Source organism: Dermacentor andersoni, chromosome 9 (genome assembly GCF_023375885.2).
Source record: "Dermacentor andersoni chromosome 9, qqDerAnde1_hic_scaffold, whole genome shotgun sequence".
Taxonomy (NCBI): Eukaryota; Metazoa; Arthropoda; class Arachnida; order Ixodida; family Ixodidae; genus Dermacentor; species Dermacentor andersoni.
The window spans coordinates 126,458,185-126,477,147 of NC_092822.1; the positions used below are offsets into that span (position 1 = coordinate 126,458,185).

Sequence of the window (18,963 nt, forward strand, 5' to 3'; positions counted from 1 at the left end):
AAAAGAAATTTACCTCCAACCAACTTTTGGTTCCTTCCTGAAACTTCAAAGAGTGCTCCCCTCAATAAGAAATTTTTTGGACGAATATACTTTGGCGAAACATTATTCACACAGCTCGGAGCACGCCGAACGCGGGTGAGGACATTTTGACGGGGCGTGTGCTATCAGCTTGGCCTTGACGCACGCGACGAATGCGCCGGTTAAAAAATTATGGGGTTTTACGTGCCAAAACCACTTTCTGATTATGAGGCACGCCGTAGTGGGCGACTCCGGAAATTTTGACCACCTGGGGTTCTTTAACGTGCACCTAAATCTAAGTACACGGGTGTTTTCGCATTTCGCCCCCATCGAAATGCGGCCGCCGTGGCCGGGATTCGATCCCGCGACCTCGTGCTCAGCAGCCTAACGCCATAGCCACTGAGCAACCACGGCGGGTTATGCGCCGGTTAAAGTGTTGACATATTCGTGACGTGATTGGCGTTTAAAGCACGGTGCTTCGCGGAGCAGACGGTGCGCGTATATGGATAGTGCGCGTTGTGCGAGTGCGGAGAGTGCGAAAGAGTGGGAAATAAAAGAAGGAACATAATCGTCGCAACGCCACATTTTCTAAAGCGAAGCTTTATATGACTAGGAGAAAAAAAAAATTGGCTGAAGGCTTAGCTTGGTTAAGCCTGGAAGACTGCGAAAGCAATACCCTTGGCTGCGCCTTGGTTCGGCTGATGGTGTGGACATGGTTGCCCTTTGTTAAACTTATGGCTATACATCATCCGACGGAGCGCAAGGCAGCTCGCCGACCACTGCGAGGAGCCGAGCTGTAGCCCCATTTATCCTCCTAGCGTGATGGATGGATGGATGGATGGATGGATATTATGAGCGTCCACTTTGGAACGGGGCGGCGGGTTGCGCCACCAAGCTCTTGCTACCATACTGCCTAATATCCTACCTAGGTTAAACAATGAAAAAAGGGGGAAAAAACACTCTGAACTACCGCGCCCAAATTTTCTAATCCCCTATTGCGAACTGTGCTTTTGTATGTCTCCGTCTTTTGTCGTTTCCCTACTTTTCTTCCACCAATCCTCCAGTCGCCTCTTACTACTGTCTATTACGGACATGTTTGCTTTACCACTGCTCCCTTTGAACCCAAGGGCTTCAAGGAGGCCAGTGGTGCCTAAATCGACCCCTGGGTAGACGTCTTCACATTCTAATAAAACATGCTCCGTAGTTTCCCTAGCTTTACCGCAGCATGCACATGCTTCTTCTTCCTTCTTATATCTCGCTTTATAGGTGCGTGTTCTAAGGCATCCCGATCTCGCTTCGAAAAGTAATGAGCTTCCCTTTGAGTTATCATGAGTGGTTTCTTTCCTGTTTCGTTTTTTCCTCTTAAGTAGTTACTCATGGCAGGTTTCTTTTTCATTGCCGCCACCCATGAGACTAATTCGCCCTCTTTGACTTTCCGCTTGACCTTCTTTGTTGCTGTGTTGTCCACCCTACGCTGGTGACGTCACACCAGCGAGCGCCCTCTCTGGGTAGCGCCGCAGCAGCGGCGCGCAAGGCTTCGCCTCCACCATCGATGTCGCGAGCTGGGGCCCCGTCTCTCGGTCTGGCGTGACGTCACACGGTCACGTGACGCGCAGCTGTCTAAGGAGGCGCCACGACCACCGATGGGCCGAAAGTGCGAGCAGTATTGCTTTCGCAATAAAATCCGTTTGTCCGCGCCTGGGTACAGAAAACTATCATCATCAGCAATGACTCGAGCGTCGGCGTCTTCTTCCACAGCTCGCTCGTTGCCACGGGCAACCGCGCGAAGGCGCTCGGGTTCCCGCGTTCGCCGTCTTCAGAGCTGGCTCCGTTGCAGCTCACCATTCCAACGTAGAATTTCACTTTTGTCGTCGTAATGGGGAGGCCGCGTTTACAGGGGTATGAATCATTGCTTAAGGGGGTATGAGCCATTCATTGTCTTACGTGACGGACAGATTTGATTTTGAGGCAATTTAATTTTTAAGAATCGCGAGCTTAAATGGCAGGCGGATACAGCTAACCACGCCGCCGAGCAAACACAGTGCATTGAACACAAGCGACAACGGCGGACTGCGGCCATACCGTCAGTGACATCGTTCTCTCCGTCGCAGCCGAACGTGTGTGTAACCTCATCAAGAAACCTAAAGACGTGACTAATGTTTGAGAAAGTCTTTAATGAAACATCGGGATCAACCCTGTGATAAACATCGGGGCCGCACCTTTCAGCTTTGCTGGTTAACCAACTGTACGGAGTGCTTGGGGGCGATTTTGTTTTGACACTAATTGAGGTAGCTCATTCCAGGGGAGATTTGATCAGGTGCAGGGTCGTATCGACAGCGTACTCTGGTGTTACATACTCCACCACACGAACGGATACTTTCATTCAACACGTCTATTCTAGTTATTTGCACACTCTGTTGGCGGTACATGCCAGTTGCGGGCCTTAAAACACTTTGCATGCCAGTATTATACTCAAATGAATTTTGTGGAACTGGGTGCGGTTTGGCGGTTTCAGAATACTCGGCCCGTTACATGTTTACGTGTCAGTTTAGCGCTGCTCCTGAAACCGTGTCGAACGTGTTCTCGACAGCCCAGACGCAGCGAGAAAGAAAGGTGTTCGAAGAAAAGCTTGAGCAACCGTTAGGCGCTGCTCACTGAAAACTTGGACTTCAAGTTTCGTAGCTCCGCATTTGGAGCATTTGCAAAATTTTGTCCTCGACATCTCTGAGGGTGGATCAAACACCTTATTTTGCCCATTTGACCCACCGCCATCATCAGACAGAAGAGGCAGATAGCACGAGAGACCCGGGGAGGGATGAATTGACGAACAAATTTTAGTTTATTTGACATAGCTGTAACAAGCAATAGATGGAGCCAAAACAGGCAAGGGCGAGTGAGGAACAAATACAGAGGTAGCACGGAGGGCTGAATTCCCTAAAGGAAGACTCAGGGTTGTCGGGGGGGGGGGGGGGGTTCTACCCGCACCCGGTTCCGTAGTCCCTGCGTGACTGGTCATATCCCACGAGGCTACGCCGGCTACTTCGAACCTTCGATTGAACACAAAGCCAAAGGACGACCACGGCTCCATTCAACCGTAACGCCACTTCCTAATGCACAAGGGGGAAAGTGCATCCTTATTAGTAGTGACGCGCCTGGCAGCTACGTTGACAAAAGCCACTGTACGGAGTGTCAAAAGGGGATCAACATGCGATGCTAACCGGAAGCTAACAATCACTACAGCAGCAAGGACAGCAGAGCTTACTATACTTTAGTGGTTTCAGCATACTATACATTCGAAGTTGGAAAAAACCACTCGGGGCTCATTCACATGGCCCGTGGAGCTGTGCCAAAAATACGCCGACAAGATGCTGGTGTGTGGGTGAATTTCAATGCAAGGCGCCCTATTTGGTTGCATGTGACACGTTCGCCACAACAGTTGGCCTAAATGACAGGACAGGCTCATCTGTTTCTGGCCAACTACCTTGACTATCCCACGCGACATGCGCTCCATGCAGGCCAATGAAACATTATGCCTGCTCCTACATGGTGCGCAGAAGAACCCGCACAGGACTGACGCTGCTATTTAAACACATGAGGAAGCGATTACTACACCATTCGGTTGTTCTTAGACTTCAAAGCCTGTAGAGGAATACATAAGTGACGTGTTAAAGTTGCAGATTCGGCCAAGTATCGAGTGGTCATGACAGTTGCGCACCCATCATCAGTACCTACCCTTCTCAGTGAGTAAATCAGGGAAGACACGAAATGAGCGACAGGAGACATGCATGTGGTAGCAACCCAATCAGCCGCTGTGTCACATTTATTGTGGTTATGAGGTCGTCGCAAAAGGACGCTGGAAAACTACACAAGTAACGAATGACGACACTACGACCTCATAACCGTACAGCAACACACTGCACAAGCTTGCCGACATACTAAGCAACTGACCAGCGATAGGTGGAGTGCATACAGCACTACGTCCAACAGACGTGCGGGCCTCCGCAACTTTTGGTTCAGGTCCAAAGCCATGATGGGCCAGACCAATGCGCTTAACATGATACAACGGCTACCATCCGTCCTTTAGTACAAGTCTACCTCCAGTACCAGGTCCCATCATTCCTCGGGAATGATTTATTGTTAAATCCCGATACAAAAAACTCTGCATCATCACATGACTTCATTCCGTGCATTGCTTCATCCACTTCAGATGCACTCATTCAAACGTGCCCACGCAAGTGTATGAGGGAGGTCAGTCCACGAAAGGGCTCCACCGACGAATTTATTTGAAATCTCCAATTAGTGAATGGCAATGCCGCCTTTACGGCCTTCGATAACAATTTCAGCAGTGTTTACACAAGAGACAACGGCTACCATCCGTCCTTTAGTATAAGTCTACCTCAAGTACCAGGTCCCATCATTTCTCGGGAAGGATTTATTGTTAAATCCCGATACAAAAAAATTTGTTGACCACGCGACTTCATTACATTCATTGCTTCATCACCTTCAGATGCATTCATTCTAGCGTGAACATGCAAATGCATGAGGGAGGTCAGTCCACGAACGGGCTCCACCAACGAATTTACTTTAAATCTCTAATTAGTGAATGTCAATGCTGCCTTTCCGGCCTTCAATGACCATTTCAGCAGCGTTTACACACGAGACAACGGCTACCATCCGTCCTATAATGTAAGTCTACGCCCAGTACCAGGTACTATCATTTATCAGGAAGGCACTTTTAATTTATTGTTAAATCCCAACACAAAAACAAATCAGTATGACCAGATGACTCCATTGCATTTATTGTTTCATCGACCTGATTGCTTCAGATGCATTCATTTAAACATACCCAAACAACTGTGGGAGGCAGGTCAGTCCACGAACGTGCTCCACCGACGTATTTATTTTAGACGTAAAATTAATGAGTGGCAATGCTGCCTGTCCGCCCGTGGATATCCGTTACAGCAGTGTTTACACAAGAGATAACGGCTACCATCCAGCCTTTATTGCCAGTCTATCTCCAGTACCAGATGTCATAATTTCTCAGGTGGTGGTAACAACTCTATTGAAAATCCGGCAAATTCGTGGCCTTGGCCCACGCCGCCCCCGAAGAGGTCTGGAGATCCCGTCGGCTCACCGCCTCACGGGCTTGCTGGATGGCCCATAGTTGATGTTGGAAGACAGAGCTACGCAGCGCAGCCGTCTACAGCGCCGCAGCTTCATCTGGGGACACTGCATTTTCTTTGCCTGTAACCTCAGATTCCCAGAGAATGTGTCCAAGAGATGCGTGAGCACTGCCGCATATTTTGCAGTTATCGGCCGAATAGATGTATGGATATGTCCTCCTGAGATGAACTGGGTTGGGGAAGGTCTTGGTTTTTAGCTGCCTCCAGTATACAGCTTGGGCCCTGTAGAGTTTGGGGCTAGGTGGTGGATAAACACGCCTGGAGTTTCAATAAAATTTTAATGTCACAGTACCTGGTCTATCCTTCCGTTGCATTTCCATATCCCAGAGAGGATCATCCGAAGTGGGCGCGGAATGTGAGGCCTCGCGCTACGCTGTGGACCTCCTCGTTGATGTTGGGTTCGGGGGTGTCGGGGGACATGTGAGCCGGGAACAATATAATGTCTCGTTCCTGCTCCTCCTCGGCGGGAATATAGTTCGCGTTGGCTTTAAGCATAGCCTTGGCCTTCGGTGAAATTATGCCTTGTGCATAGTTTCTGACCGCCGCCTGCGAGTCACTAAGCACATATCCGCAACCGAGGTTAACAATGGCTAGGGCTATGAATACCTCTACCGCTATCTCGGGATTTGTGCAGGGCTTTTAGATCGCTCGAATCACAGGTAGCAAAATTGGCCTCCGCAGTAGCCCAAATGTAGCCAAAAGCGAAACATTTGGGTAGCTCAAAAGTAGCCAAAAAGCTTTGTGTTTTTGTGAAGTCAATTATTAAGCATATTGAATTAATTTTCGGCAAGAGTACCTACATATTAGTTTTTCCACGCTTGACCACGCATAACCTCCGCGCGTATCGTCACGGAGGCCATGCGGCACAGAAAACAGATGCTGAACAAGCGTAAGAAGTGCAGAAACGCAGGCATGCAGGCAAATTCATGATAAAGCAAATGCGGTATTCATTGTTAATGCACTGTTTTATTTTTCCAAGAGCACCAAAAAATCCCGAAAAGAACAAAACAGAAACAGCACCGCGCAATAAACAAAGCAATGGCGTGCATTCAGGCGTTCAGTATTATTACTTACAGCTCATGATGATTTCGCTTAACACCACACAATGCACTAAACGAAAAACTACAAAAAAATGCAAGACAAAATCTAAGACAATGCATGGTGGTTGGTACAAAATCTAGTAGGATATATAGACATAAAAAAGTATGCTATGATTAAGCATCACGAGCTTATTGCGAAGTGTAACTGCTCGGTCCATACAAAATGTCAGAGGTGAAACGGGACAAAAACTCTTGGCCCTGTTTAAAATTCTTGCAGCAATTCTTGCAAATCTTGCCTTCGTTCCTGGCCAGACCAAACTTCACGTGGAAGAGCGCTACCAATGTCTGTTTCGACATTCTACTCCGAAGGTCGGTTTTAATGAGCGAGACCTGGCTGAACACTCGTTCAACGGCGGCATTTCATACGGGTAGTGATAGCAAAGACAGGAGGAGGGTTCGGAGTTCTCTAGTGAACGGACTGCTGTGGTGGCTGTGGGGCAACGGAAGAGGACACTGTCAAGTGGTAGTGACGTATAAAAAAAATGGCTGAAAGCTTAGCTTGGTTAAGCCTAGAAAATTGCGAAAGCAATACCCTTGGCTGCGCCTTGGTTAGGCTGATGGTGTGGACATGGTTGCCCTTTGTTAAACTTATAGCTATACATCATCCGACATAGCGCAAGGCAGCGCGCCCACCACTGCGAGGAGCCGAGCTGTAGCCCCATTTATCCTCCTAGCGTGACGTCACACCAGCAAGCGCCCTCTCTCGGTAGCGCCGCAGCAGCGGCGCGCAAGGCTTCACCTCCACCATCGATGCCGCGAGCTGGGGCCCCGTCTCTCGGTCTGGCGTGGCGTCACACGGTCACGTGACGCGCAGCTGTGTAAGGAGGCGCCACGACCACCGATGGGCCGAAAGTGCGAGCAGTATTGCTTTCGCAATGCACAGTAGCAATGCTGCAATACTGTGAAAGACGAAACTAACTTTTATTGGGCGAACCTGTGACCACAAAAACAGGCTATACTTGAAGAACGGCGACAGTGGCGAACACAGTCGGGCGATCGTTAAAATCTGATCAGCAGGTGAAGCTTTTATACGTCAGTCGTCGAGCGTTCCACAGTCGTCGAGCGTTCCCGCATGCTTTCCACAAGGTTCTACATTATTCGCGTCACGCACACGTGCAATCAGATTACACAAGGTTCGGTCAAAGACAGCGGATGGAACCATCGATAACATTCCAGAAACTTCCGATACATGCAGGCGCGTCCTGCCCTGTGCGATAACATTTGTTAGGCGGTGAAACGTGGTCGCCTGATAATGATAAACAAGTAGACGTGCCAATATGTTCTACGTTGGTGTTGGAGCAGGAACAATTTGGGCAGGAAGGGTCCGAGTGAATTGCTACGTAGGCGCCGTGCGGCAGGTAGAAAATTAGGCAAATGTCGGTTAGGTCTAACTCGGTGTTCTCCCTCCGCTCTGGCGCCGAGGTCACCCGCTGCGCACCGTCAACGGGAGCTACAAGCATCGCATGCTTAAAACGTAGGATGCCGCAAGCTCACATGTGCAGACAGCAACAGTTTATGCTCGCTTGCGCGCGCGCGGGTACCGTTAGTTCGCGGATAGAGACGTGTTTCCTGAGGCCAGCGTTCTTAATTTAAATTTTCAAAAGGCAGCGATCCTTGACGTTTTGTCGTGCATCTGTGTTCTCTGACATAGAACTTGAAAATTTTGATTTTGCGGCAGACGCGCTCAGTTTCTTTAACCTGCTGTCTGCATTTTGATTCCAGCGTGTTTTTCATTTGTGCTTCACTATATTTACATTTTTTACACAGGAAAAAGATGTAGTCCAAGAATAGCCATATAGCCAGAAGGAAAATTCTGACGCCAACTAGGACAAAAAGTAGCCCCATTTGGCTAATAATAACCCAATCTGGCAACTCTGTGTTTGGGCCGCGTGTACTACACGAACTGACCAATTGTCGGTATTGAGGACTGCCACTGCGAAGGCACGTCGATCCTTGTATTCTGCCGCGTCCACAAACAACGCTTCCTTGTCCCTATCAAAGGCTTCTAGTAAAGCCTTGGCTCTACTCTCTCTTCGACCCTGATTGAGTTAGGGGTTTATGTTCTTGGGTAGATTAGAGACCTGGAGCTTTTCCCTGATCGCTCTTGGGAGGGTATGTCTTGTCGCCGTGCTGCTTGTGATAGGTTATCCCGAGTGTGTCCAGGATATTCGTGCCCGTTCGTGTCCTCGTAAGTCCCTCGAGTTGTGAGATTTGCTGTGCCTTTATTAACTCTTCGAGCGTATTGTCGACGCCCAGCAATCGCAGAAGTTCTGTGGTAGTGGTATTTCAAAGGCACAATGCCATCGGGTGTGTTCACTTAATGAGGGTATTTTGTTTGGCCACGTAGGTGGCCACGTAGGTGATGTGACTAAGATCGAAGGAGTGTATGAGTCTGACGAGGCTGACCTCCCTCGTACCCGCCCGGCCACGGCGGCCGCATTTCGCTGGGGGCGAAATGCGAAAACACCCGTGGACTTAGATTTAGATGCACGTTAAAGAACCCCAGGTGGTCGAAATTTGCGGAGCCCTCCACTACGGCGTGCCTCATAATCAGAAAGTGGTTTTGGCACGTAAGAACCCCATAATTTTTTTTCCCTTGTACCCTGATGCCTGTTGGTGATTCTTGTGGTGTGCCTCATCGTGTTCGTGATCTTCTCCGTTGGTGTCATCGGATTCTATGATGAGTCGGAGCACCTTAATCTGCTTGATCCTGGGTATTTCTTTTCCATCTTTCGTGTGTACGCAAATTTCTTCGTACGCAGCATGCTGAATGTAATCATTGGGGGGTTATTTCCCTAAGCGTCGAGCGGTAGAGGAGAAGTTGTGATTTTTCTTGCGAGCTGAAGACACCGGTTCCGACGAGGTACTCTTCCACCACCTCGACCGCGGTCTGAAGGCGCTGCTCCGTCGCTTCGCTCGCACACCCAAATGGCAATGTCGTCCGCGTATATAATGTGATGCACTCCCTCGATGGCGTTGAGGCGCTCGGGGAGGCCCCTCTTATTGAGATTAAAGAACATAGGCGAGATGACGGAGCCTCGCGGAGTGCCGACGCATGTGCCTGTCTTCGGGTGCGAGTTTGCTCAGCGTTAAGCAGACTTTCCTGTTTGTGAGAAAATCCTCAACGTAGCGCTCGATTTCCTAGATTGAGTGCGGCAATCTTGCGTAGTATGGTTGCATGAGCTGCGTTGTCCAAGGCTTTCTTGAGGTTTAATACTACAATGGCCTTGGTTCATCTCGCCTTGTTGTCGAGTATCTGGTGTTTCATTTGCAACATTGCATCCTGCGTGGAAAGATGAGCTCGAGTTCCGTGCATGTTGGCCGGATAGGCTTCGACGTCGTCCAAACGTACGTTAACCCGGCTGAGTAAGGCGTGCTCCATCACTTGCCGACGCACGACGTAAGAGATATTGGTTTGGGGATGAGCACCGCTTTTGCTCTTTTCCACTGGTCAGGGATGGATCGTCGGGTCCAGCAGTCGTTACTGTACTTGGTCAGTTCGGGAATGGTCGCGTTGTCCAAATTACAAAAGGTCTGATTAGTTACGCCGTCCGGTCGCGGGGTCGACTTGCTGTTGAGATTTCGCAGAGTTGCCCAGACTTCGGCCTCGTCAAAGTCTCTGTCCCGAGAGGAGTTGGGTTTTCCCGTGTATTCCCCGTGTGGAATAGCCGGGTCTTGTGGAGCGTATCTGTCGCAGTGTTCAGAACGGCTTTCTTCCTCGTCCTTCCCGTGTTTGTATTATGTTTCGCATGGTTTCCCAATTGATTGCCATGGTCTTGCTTGGGTCTAGCAGGTGTCGGAGCAGGCACCACGTTTTACCGGTGTCGATACGTCCGTCCATCGCGTTATAGATCTCATCCCATGGCTGGTAATTAATAGTTCTGCAATGTTCTTCTAATAGTTTGTTGAGTAACGCAATACGGCCCACTACACCGTTCCACTCTTTCTCTATATATACACATCATTTTTATGCGTTGCATATTGCAATGACTCAGTTCAGCCCTTGGGCGCGGCCGGGCAGCCACCATTGACCTTTAGCGCAACCACGTGACGTGACGTCACGACAGCCGGAGGAAAAGCCCCAACTCGTGCGGTCGCGCGCGGCCGCAGCCACCACCTGACTGAATGACCAAGAATTAACATAGCTAAACCAAGTATTACCGAGTAAATCCAAGTATAACCAAGCATTGCCGAGAAAATCGAGTGCCGCCAAGCAATACCTCGCCCTCAAAAAAGAAAGACCGCGCAATATGCAACGCATTCTTGGCTTAACCAAGCTAAGCCTGGCCATCTTTTATTTAGTAGGATTTCTACTAATACTTCGATCTGTGCTACCCTAATGTTGTGAGAACGATCACTAAGCCTTTCCTGGCCAAACTGGTTACCGCGCAGTTCTCCCCGGATGGGTGACCGTTGGCTTGGTAAATGGGTAGTTTTGCTAGTTCGTGTGATTTTGTAAAATTATTACGTGAAGTTTCGATTTGCTTTTGAGGTGTTGTTGCAGGACCGTTTTTATTGCGGCGTAACTCTTGCGATTTCACTGCCATATCGTCAGCGCGCCTCTTTTACTGTGTTTGCCTATTTTGGTCTTGTCGTGGGGTGGCAGTGTCAACGACCCCAGATACTGCTACGGTGTTTGTAGCGGCGTTGTGGAATTGATAAGATGCGACCCTAGTTGTGGGGCCCCCTGTGGTGGTGACTGCTCTAGTTTGGCTACCCTAAGCCTTAGGCTGGCCTCGTTGTTTTCGAATTCGTGAAGTCACAAAATTACGGTCGAGATTACCAGCGTGAGGTTACCGACGGTGTGAGATTAACGCTCTCAACTGTGACAAATGTGACAAATCAGCTACTTGAAGGTTACTGCAACGTCAAATATCTCGTAACTTTTAGATTGAACGAGAGGAAAGGGGGTTAACCGAGGGGCCCGATTTTTATTAATCATATCGTGAGAAACCAATAAACAAAGATACCAAGGAAAATATAGGGGAAGTTAGTTGTACTTACTAATTGAATTAAGGAAACGATAAATTAATGGCAATGAAAGTGTATGAAAAACAACTTGCCGCAGTTGGGAAATAATCCCACGTCTTCGCAATACGCGAATACGTAAATTGTAACTTATAAAAAAGTACTTGGTGGGTCAGGGTTCCTATTGAATGGATTGGAAGTTTGCTGATTATTGTGTCGTCTTGCGATCCTAATATGTTTTCAGCCTGGACAAACATGTAAAAATGGTGTGCAGCCGCGGGACGGAGGCAGGATAGACTAAATTCAAGTGTAATTGGTGCCAGTCGGAATGTTTGCTTTCGCAATGTAAAAAAGTGTAAATCATGGACGTGCGCATGCTTAACTCAACCAGCAGCAATTCAGTGGTCAATGATCTCTATTACATACGTCTAATTATGATCTAAAAGCAAGCCACAGAAACAATGAACATATATCGGAGAATATTGTGGCGAGTGATGTTGTAGCAGAAATTATAACTGCTGTTCAGTGTGGTGTAAAGCACCCCGCTACCACTGCAGGCATTTTAAGCTGTGGGACAAAACCTACCTGCACAAAAACCGAACACGGATGCATTATGGTTACTGAATATACATTTGTACTCAATAAATCTTTTATTTGCTTGTGTATCAATGCTTCCTTTAGTCGCGTTTGTTATATCCTCTCTTGAAACACGACACCCTTTGACAGCAGGCCGCACACTGGAGGGCGCACGCGGACGCACGCTGGAATACTGTAAAAGATCGACAACCGATTGAATAAAAGCGTCGAGCAGTCCCAATAACTATTCTGCAGGGGAGAAATTTGTTCTGTAATAGGACTTACTGTACACTGCAACGGAATGTAATATGCCTCCGTGGTTTCTTTTGTCGTCATATCTAACGCATAAGAGGCGGTGTTTTCTAAACTGCAGCAAATGTCTGGTTCCTTAGAGAATGCCAGACACGCACCACTTTTGCCCGCTCACTAGCATGCGAGATAGACGCCGCTATATTCTCATGACAGCAGGCGACAGCCGCTCCAGTAAGGTCTCGTAGAGAGCTGAACGGGCGCTCACGGTATGAGGCCACAATGGCGGCCGGCCAAATGAGCAGGGGGAAAATATACAAATAAAAACGAACAGCAACCACTTCAAACTATAGAATATTAGAATCTTGATATATGCTTATGTGACACTTTGACAGAACAGCAGCTTGATTATTATATTTAGTTGTGCTCTATAGATGGGTGCTATAATCAAGCGCGCTTCAGCTTCATCCGAACATGAGCGCAGTCATATCTCTTCCGCGTTGTGTAGCTCTCTAGAAGCACGCCGGGAAGAGAATCGCCGATGCAGCCTTTTTGTAACGGTCGTGCCGCGCTTTGTTTCATCGCTTTAACCAAGTTTTAACGCTCTTCGATTTGGTGGCGTGCACTTGCCAAGCATGTTGTGTGTCTGAGTTGCTCGTGACGCATGGCACAGTTACAAAACAGACACCCAAATGTTCGCGAGCCGCTGAAAAGAAGCCATTCCGCCGTGGAGCAGCGACATGTTTGCCGCGATGCGTGACCGCTGCAAGGAGCCGCATTGCCGTTGCACAGTGGTAAAAGTTCATAGCGTGACAGTGGTGAGCATCGCTTGTCTTGTGACTGCTGTAACGAATACCGAAGAAAGCAACAAATGTGACCTAGGTAAGCAATGTTTCTTGTTCAAGTGCAAGAGAAGCCGACCAGACGAGTAGGCGGTGTTGCATGATTAGGCAAAATCGACTTAAAACTACATTCTATACCTCTAGCACTATCTTCCAGTAATTTGGCGAATTCGCAGGGTGTTGGAACCACGCAGTCGACGTTTATTTGGGCCAGAAGGACCTTCTTATTTCTCAGAAACCAAGAAAGTGCTTTTTTTGGCGGCCTTTTAAGGAAACTCGAAGTGCTCACAAAGTCTTTCGCAATTGCAACTGCTCTTTTAAATGTTGCTGCCATGAACTTATCGTCTCTTCAATTTCTAGGACACTTATTATGAAGTAGTTTTTTTACGCGCTGCTTTTCTTAACCTGTAATGGCACGAGCATTCTGCATTCTACCAAGGGCTACAAGGCCCGCTTTTAGTGCAGTGCGCAGCGAATTGAGATTTTTTACAGATGGTTTTAAAACAAAGAATACATTTATGGCTTTTGCTTCTTCATTAACGAAGTCCTGATTTAATAAAGCCATGTGTAAGGCCTTTTTGAATGTGCTGAAAATACCAAAAGTATTTAAATGCGTAGCAATTTGAGTCCATGGGCATACGCGCTCAAAAAGAATAGGAAGGTGTTCACTACTTGTGCCCGAGTTTATTGCAGACGAAGTGGAGATAGACAAATCAGTAATACCGAAGGTGAGATCCATTGCGGAAAGTGACTTACTACTAATAGATGTTAGTGTTCGTGCGTTAACGCATGATAACGCATTGTTAGCAGCCGAATCCCACAAACATTTACCACTTGAATCGGTCTTGTACCCCCACGAAATATGGTGGGGGTTGAAGTCTCCGGCAAAAATTATTTCTTTTCTGCAGGACTTAATTGCTGTATCTAAGACACCAGTATTCAGAATATTTCCGGGAAAATAAACATTAACTAAAGTGAGTGCGATGAGGCCCGGAATATAAATGTCTATAGCTAGAATTTCGCTTTCTGAAGTCATAAGCTGGTAAGCCATTTTAGCCCGGTGCGCAATTTTTGAAGAGATAAATATAGCTAAGCCACTACCACGAGAGGAACGGTCCAAGTGAGATGAGAATCAGAATCGGTTTTTATTGAGATTTTTAGAAAAATTACAAGATGTTAACATACAGAAGGAGGTCCCGAAGTCAAAGACTGCAATTTGACTTCCTTTACGAAGTAAACGTAATAAAACACAAATCACAGCAGTTTCAACAAATCGTTAACATGGAAGAATTACAGATTTTAGTATAAATAGCATGACTGAAGAAACACATGTGCATAAGTGTCATGAAAAAAAAGCATTGTAACACAATCTCGTCGACAACTAATAAAGTGACAGCGTAAGTGACGTGATGAACACAGTATAATTTGCTAACTCGAGTGTATATGTAAGGCAATCAATCAATCTTTATTTCGGACTCAAGTAAAATGTTGCAGGTATGTCCACGAGGCGTGGCAAAAGGAAACACGTATGTTCTTTGACGAGGTCATCGCCTCGGGAGTACACATCAGACAGCATTTTCACCAAATTAAATACAGCGTGCAATGATTATATATCATATCAAACTAGTAAAACAAAACAGAGGTATTATAGTACAAGCAAATGTACATTTGACATAGATTATAATGAACTGAATAATACACATAGAGTAACAAGTCATACAAAATAGTGCAATACTTTGTGTCACAATACAGATATGAATATTGGGATGAGATTATAATCAGAAGTGAAGATATGCACTACATACAACAATGAATGCCATTACCTATTGCACAGCAGTTCAAGCACCAAATAAAATGAGGTACGATAGGGTATTTTTAACAATAATAGCTTTATTTTCCTTCAAACAGAAACATCAAACACAAACCTAATGGCATGACAGTGAAAATGAAATTAAGACACCCTGGAAGAATGGTTGTGAATATGAACTACCCATCAGTATTCGACAGATTGTAATCTGTTAGTTGTTTCTTGAATTCTTGAATTTTAGATGTTTTTATATCTAATGGTAGTGTGTTCCAGAAAGCGATAGATGAAATATCGACGCTCTCTTTGCCATAATTAGTATGTATTTTGGTTAAAATGAAGTTTCTATTTATTGCAAACCTCGTAATATTAGTATTTATTAGAGAAGATTGTGGTATCAAGCTATCGCATCGTTTGTAATTGATTTCACGGAACAAAAATGCACCTAGGTTATATTTAACGAGTTGTGTGACGGAAAGGATGTGATTAGTTTGTAAAATATACGAGGTGTTGTGGTTATACGAGCTAAGTGTAATTATCCTAATAACCTGATTCTGTAGGATTTGCAATGATTTTAAATGGGTTACGCAAGTGTTTCCTCAGCAAGTAACACAGTAGTTAATGTGGGAAGGAATAAATGAAAAGTATAATGTTAGTAATATTTGATGGTTAAAAATGTTTCGTGCTTTTAGAAGTACCGTGATCCCGTAGGTAATCTTCTGTTTTGATTGATTGATTCTTTATTGGTTTATCACATATACATGTGATGGGAGGCGAAGGGAAAAGCCATTCAAGGATGGCTTGAGGGAGTCCTTCGCCCGCATACTGGCAAGGACAACAGCAGAGGCACACACGTTTTGTTCACATAGTCGTACACTAACAAAACCATCATAATAAACACAGCATTGTCATCAACTTTCAGGAAACCATAAAACTAAACACATTAGTTGCTGTCCTACGTAGGGCATCATGCGTTAACATACGTAACTTCACCTCAGCATCGAATGACAGCACATTTCATAACAACGTACGCTTAGTAATAGTGGCATTGAAGCAATATAATTAAATACCAATCATAAACAGCTCAAGAGGTCAATGTTAGGCGAAAAAGAACGTGTACAAGTGAGATAATTTTATTTCGCGAATATTGATTTGTTTTTATTAAACTCATTTAGTAGACGTGGAAGTTTGTTTTGGAGCATTTGCCGAGCATAACCAGTGCGAGACAATACGGAACATTCCATATTTCTGACGTAGTACTTCTGCGGAAACCCGCAAGGTGGAGAAAAGTAATGAATAAAGGGAAAATCGAACATCCACCCGTTTGTAGCAATTGCTACGAACGGATGGATGTCCGATTTTTCCTTTATTCATTCCATATTTCTGTGTTTCTTGTGGCATATGATGCTCCTTCGAATGGAGATTCACTAAACCCATGAAGAGAGAATTATGGCAGTCATAGTTAAGGCGATATTCACGCAACAATTTATACTCATATGTGTCTTGTACTCTAATTATTTTAAATTTTTTAAAGAGCTCCACAGTAGAATGCCGGAGTGGCACATTCTCAATTATTCTCAAAACTCTTTTTGCATTACTAATAGCCGCGAGAAATTCGATTGTGTAGTAGTCCCCCAGACCAAATGACAATAGTTTACTTTGGTTATTTGTTCAATAAATTTAACATTGCTGTCTACTGCTATACCAAGATAATTACATGAAAAACTTGCAGGGATAGGACTGGCGCAAAGAAAAATAGGAGGAATGAAGTGAAGTGTTCGTTGGTAAGAAGTGAATACAACAAATTTTATTTTTCACTGGTTTAGCTGTAGCTGGTTGGTATGGCACCACTCCAGCAGGCTGTGTAAATCGCCATAAAGGTTAGATACTAAAGTTATAAGACATTTGTCGGAGTTAATGATAGTATCATCATCTGCATAAAGTATACATTTCGAAGAAGACAGCTGGTTAGGCAGATAATTGACATATAATAAAAATAAAAGTGGACACAATATGGAACCCTGGGGCACGCCAGTGTTAGTGAACATGGTTTTAGAATGAAGGCCTGAAAAGGTTACTACCTGCCTTCTGCCAAGTAACCTTGTAGTAACAAGAGTGCTGAGCCGGTAATTCCTAATGATTCAAGCTTACGAAATAAGCTGTGATGATTTATTTTCTCAAACGCTTTGGCTTAAGTCTACAAATACTGAAGCTGCACAATTGCCTTGATCGATAGCAAGTTTTAGTTGATCGGTTAGCGCAACAAGAGCAAGTTTGGTCAAGTATCCCGAGCGAAAGCCGTATTGGAATGATGAGAGAATGGTAAATTTGGAAGGTAGCTAGTTAAGCGTTTTTCTATAGGTTTTTCAATTAACTTGCTAAATAAAGCTAGTTCACATATGGGGCGATAATTGAAAATTAAAGAGCGGTCACTTTGTTAAAAATTGGGGTAATCTTACCTTGTTTAAGTTCCTGTGGGAAACTGCCTGATTTAAACTTGATGTTGACTATGTCTGCAAGGAGATCAGTTAATAAGAGTGCAATTAATTTTATGTGGGAAGGGTGTAATTTAGCGATACCGGTGCTGGTTGTTTGCACGTTGTTTATAATGTTTAGAACTTCAAACGTACGGTAATTTTTGAATGAAATGCTTTTTCTATTGATAACCAGGTTTCTTGCAATGTAACGATATCAGACGAGTGTTGGCTACAGTGGTAATATAAGTCAATTGCAGCGGAATACATGGAACGGCAATCCCACTGTAATACTTTCAGTGCTTGTGTTGGGCTAAGAGCGGCAGCAAAAACTGCCTTGTCGAGGATGCTATTCTTCGAAAAATCTGTTTAAGAAACAATATCTTTCTGGTACTTTTTAATCTTCATGTTATGTGTAATTGCAGATCGTTGCGCAACAGGAGATGCGCGGCGTTTAAGAGCACGGGAGTCAATGTCCATGTGCGTTTCTTGCGAGCCACAATCTGAACTCCAATCTGATTCCTGTTCTGCATGATACACCGCGGAGGTCTCGTTAGGTCGAAGTTTAGAGGGGCCTGGGTTGGATGTTTCTGCAACATTCGCATTTGAAGGCACTGAAAGTTTAGAGGCGATGGTTGGGCGGGCAATCACCTGAAGGAGTTGAGTCATTTGGGTGGCAACCATTTGTGCTAATGACTCCGATAGGCTCACAAATAGATTTTCTACTGCCTTCTGCGTTGCCCTCTCTACTGCCGAAGCCCACCAGGAAGCGATGACTTAACTGCATGAGATAGTCGATTTGCTGCACCATCATATCCGCAATATCGCTCCGCAATGTTAGAACGGGCTTCCCCACTGGCACATGCCCGCGGCAATATAGTTGTGCCAGATATAGTTCTGCCAGTATGTCGTCGATGTAGTCTTTTCGGAGTCTTCGTCGGCGTCGGAGGAGGGTCTTCGTCAGTTTTACGAACAGCAACCGTGCCTTCATCGGTTGCTGCTTTTAGTTTTGCGATTGTGTGGGCAACCACCACGAAACGTAATCTTCGTGCACTCCTTCAAGTTACGAAACGAGAACTTCAACATTTAGCGACTTTACCTCATTTCCATTCTACTGCGTAACTTTTTGATAAATATAACCGAATACAAGTAATGAATCTTTATGGGTACCGGCTACTGTATTTTGTTTGCTTCGGCCCTAAAATTATATCACCTTTTTAAAACACACGCCACGACTTCAACGCGAAAAAAGCGACGCGCGTACCCGCTGCCTAGACAGGTGGATACTACCGTACAGGTGCACAAATTATGTCACGCAGTCGCTAAGACACCCTACCTTCACTGTTGAATAAATCTGAGAAGGACAATGTTATCGTAAGTACTTTGACTCCATAGCAAATTGGCGCATATTTTTGTAAACTGGACTGAATACACAATAAATGAAGGGAAACGTATTTTGTATGTTGAATTCTTTATTGTATGTGATGTCCGTTCGCACTCACTGTTTCATAATGCAATGTATCCTGATATTGTGCAGTCTAGACATGCTGATTGTAGTGCTTACTTTTGAAATGTGATAGCTAACTTTGAGGTTGTGTAATATACCTTTGTTGCTCACTAAGTGTAATTGATTTTTCATAAATACTATATAATTAACTGAAAAGACGAGTGTTTCTTTACATGTTTCCCATTTTTGCTACATTTTAATTCTATATACTAACAGATAAGTGTTTAACAGGTGGCACCTAG

At 45.5% G+C, this 18,963-nt stretch overlaps 1 protein-coding gene across 13 annotated transcripts in view; it reads left to right on the top strand.

Moving 5' to 3' along the window:
• The window catches only part of LOC126529739 (uncharacterized), a 345,564-nt gene that overhangs the window by 76,804 nt on the left and 249,797 nt on the right, over positions 1-18,963 (top strand). The window lies entirely within an intron of this gene.